The sequence below is a fragment of the Syzygium oleosum genome, unplaced genomic scaffold (assembly GCF_021117445.2).
Source record: "Syzygium oleosum isolate NSW1041296 unplaced genomic scaffold, Sole_v2.1 Sole_v2.04, whole genome shotgun sequence".
Lineage (NCBI taxonomy): Eukaryota > Viridiplantae > Streptophyta > Magnoliopsida > Myrtales > Myrtaceae > Syzygium > Syzygium oleosum.
Genome location: NW_026607488.1, coordinates 6498851 through 6502547, shown reverse-complemented (window position 1 = coordinate 6502547; position 3697 = coordinate 6498851). Strand labels below are relative to the sequence as shown.

At 50.6% G+C, this 3697-nt stretch overlaps 1 pseudogene; it reads right to left on the bottom strand.

The window, feature by feature from the left end:
* Window positions 1-2218: 2218 nt before the first annotated feature.
* Window positions 2219-3334, bottom strand: LOC115674450 (hevamine-A-like; annotated as a pseudogene).
* Window positions 3335-3697: the final 363 nt, after the last annotated feature.

Genomic DNA, 3697 nt, shown 5'->3' with positions numbered 1-3697 from the left:
CCCTTCTTTGGCCATGGCCGGCGCCGGCGATCGGCCACAGGCCAGGGCGTCGCGGCCCTGGCCGCCTGCCTCACCGTTGGCCTAGCCCAGATCAGGCGAGTCCGAGCCTCGCCGTGGGTTGCGACGGCGAGGCTCGGCTTCTCCCGATCTAGGCGAGGCCGACCTCGCCATGATCGATGGCGAGCCGCCTCGCCCAGGCGGCGAGGGTCCAGCCCTCACCCTCGTCGGCCCTAGGCTATGGCGGCCGGCCACAGCCCAGGGAAGAACAACACAAAAAAAAAAGAAAAAAATGAAAAAGAAGAAAAATAACTCATTCTCAAAATTGTGCCGAGAAACAAGAAGTAACTTTTTTTTACTCATTGTTTCTCTTCCAAAACTGTTTCTGGGCACAAATTTTTGCAAAAATGTGCTCGGGAACAAAAAGTTTACCAAACGCATTTCTGTTCCCAAACTATTTCTGGAAACAAAAGAATAGAAATTTTCACTATTTGGCACGTTACCAAACGTGCCCTAAGTGCACCGATGGTGCTGCATATATCTCAATTGTAGGGCAGCTGTCATATCGGAGCCGAATGCATTATACGGCAGGACAATTTTCTCGTTCCGTTCAGAGAAAATATTCAGTGGTTTACACACGCCACGTCACGTGCCTACGTGGCGTGCGTAAATCCAAGTGGACCACTAATAATAAGACACGTAGCTGTGACGTGGAATAAAAAAATAAAGCTATATTTGGTTTCTCTCTTCTCTGACGCCCTAGGATAGGAGACCTTCTCTCCTCTGTGCCTACAGAGGAGGCGTGAGCAAGGAAATGAAACAATAAATGCGTGCATTAATTGTTGTGTCTCTCTCCCCCTCTCCCTCTCTTTTCTCTTTCACGTTAGTTTGAATTCCATTACTTTTTCATTCTTCTCCTTCCCTTCCACGCTTCTTCTCATCTCATCGTTCTTAGCTTTTCTTCTTCACTTTCATCGTCAGTGGCTCTGGAAACCACTGGTGAAAAGCGGAAGGCCGGTCGCAGCGGCTGGGTCCCGAGAACCCCCTCCGCCTCCTCCTCCGCCCTCCCGCCTCTCGCCTCCGTTCTCCGCTCTCCGACCTCCGCCTCCCCTCCCGCCTCCGCCTCGTCGCCTCAGCCTCGCGGCCTCCGCCCTCTCACCTTCCGACTTCGTCCTCCCGCCTCCGTCCTCCCTCCTCCGTCCTCCCGCCTCCGCCCTCTCACCTTCCGACTTCGTCCTCCCGCCTCCGTCCTCCCGCCTCCGCCTCCCCCTCGCGGTCTCCGCCTTGTCGCCTCCCCCTTGCGGCCTTCGCCTCAACCTCGTGGCCTCCGCCCTCCAGCGCCCGTCCTACCGCCTCGGCCAGCCTTGCGGCCTCCGCCTCCGCCCCCGCCCTCCCACCTCCCGCCTTCGTCCTCCCGCCTCCGTCCTCCCCCTCGCGGCCTCCGCCTCGTCGCCTCCTCCTTGCGGCCTTCGCCTCAACCTCGTGGCCTCCGCCCTCCCGCGCCCGTCCTACCGCCTCCGCCAGCCTCGTGACCTCCGCCTCCGCCCTCCCACCTTCCGCCTTCGTCCTCCCGCCTCCGCCTCCGCCTCCTTCTCCGCCCTACCGCCTCGTCACCTCCCCTTCGCGGCCTCCGCCTCGTCGCCTAAGCCTCGCGGCCTCCACCTCCGCCCTCCCGCCCCCGTCCTTCCGCCTCCACCTTAGCCTCGTGGCCTCCGCAGGAGAAAAGTCGCCTCCGCCCTCCCGCTTCCGCCTCCGCAATCGGTCAAATTTTTTTTTGTTGGTGTTAAGGTTTGACTGATCTTTCTGCATAATCCCTTTTTTTTAGAAGTCTCTTGAGTTATATAACCCATTATTTGTGGAGATCAAAGTGACTTAACTGAGAAAATGATTCCCAGGAAAGTTTGGAGGAAAAAATAAGACAACTAGAAAGAGAATATTTTCTCTGATTCGTGGGTCTCAAATGAGGTAAGCAACTTTCTACACCATGCTTCTTGTTGTTAGTCAAATTTTACTGGGAAAGGATTCAGTGTCTTTCATCTATCTCTCAAGAACAAGGATGAAGGCAAACTTGGAGATTTTTCCTCAAAAGAGATTGTGAAGTTCCGAAAACTTCCACTGAGATTTTCCTCAAAGGATTCAGTGTCTTTCATCTATCTACCGACACTATGCTCAGGATTCAGTGCATTAATTGTTGTGTCTTTCATCTAAATGTTGCCAAGAATCACTTGTGGGAGGCATGACTATACCCCGTTCGGTCATTGGAGTACCTTGACCAAAAGCATCACGCCTCCATGATATTTAGGATAATGCTGAATACTCGGAAGAAGTTTCGACAAAAGATCGCTCACTGTCGCTGTCACGAAGCCGCTACCAGTTGCATCACGGGACGCAGGCAATCCCTTGAATATTTTGCTCTGCAGGAATGCTGATCCGCTGCTTCCAAGCTATCTTCAAGAATTTGTATGGGCAGACGAATTGTATTGGCACGAAGGGCTGTTGTAAAATTGGACCCAGACATAATCAAACAACCCTGTGTCAAGAGCGCCCCCTAGCCAAGCATCGGGGTAAGGGCACCGAGGAGCTGCGGTCAGATAGACCCCGTTGCCTCTTTTACCATATTCAGATAAGTAGATCACAAGATGGCCAAAGTGCTGATCGGACTCTCCTTCGATATCAAAGTCTATGCCGTCGAGGACCGCGTCGCATAGAGGGTGAGACGATCGATGAGTGGCCCCACAAGTTTGTTCCAGAGATAACCCGCAACTTGCGCGGCGTCTTGTTTGGAGGCTACTTGACTAATCAACCATCTCAAAAATCGTCGTCAAGTCCACAGTGCGAATATTTAGATTGTAAATATCAAAAGTTTCTTTACATGTATGTACATATTAAGTATCAAACATGAAATAACTCTAATCAGTGTCCATTAGCAAGCCAATCAGCGACACGATGATTTCCTTCCGGTCGCACTTCGAATTTTAAGTGAGAGCTCGATCGTCTTCTCGTATCTTTAAACAAACTATAATTGCCGATCCCAGAAGAATATATACCTCTATATATATATATATACAAAAATTTTCTTTAGACAGTGTACAAGGATAAATATATTCTCGAAGAGGCAGGACGATTTGGCAATCTTATTGGGGAATCCAGCTTTAATTAGGACATGATATGGATTTTCGGTAATTATGGTTGCAGGCAGGTGAATTAGGCAATCTTATCCTTTCTGATGATATTTATCCTTATACGCTGTCTAATAATAAAGTCGGTTGGGCATGATACCATATATGAAATTGTGTCAATACGCGGTCTTCAGAAGAAAATTAGTGAAAATCTCCATCTCCGTAATAAGAAAAATGAATGGTGCATTCAGGACACTTGCGAGAAGATTGCAACCAATGACAGACGGTTGGACTTCGACTTCTGCGTGAAGTCTCTTGGGTCAGACCCGAAGAGCCTTGAGGTGGATCTCGGGGGACCGGGGCTGATCGCGCTCAAGCTGTTACAAGCCAACTTGCCGGGCAAAACCGAGTACACAACCGCACCTACTCAAGGCTCTCTCAGTTTGCTTGGATCTTTACGCCTTGGTTGAAGGCAAAGACACGACCCCAGTTTATAAGGCGAAGCGTTACTTGGATATGAAAATTTGGGCGGCTGCAGTGGTAACTAATGAAGATTACTGCGACACTCAGATATTGAAGAA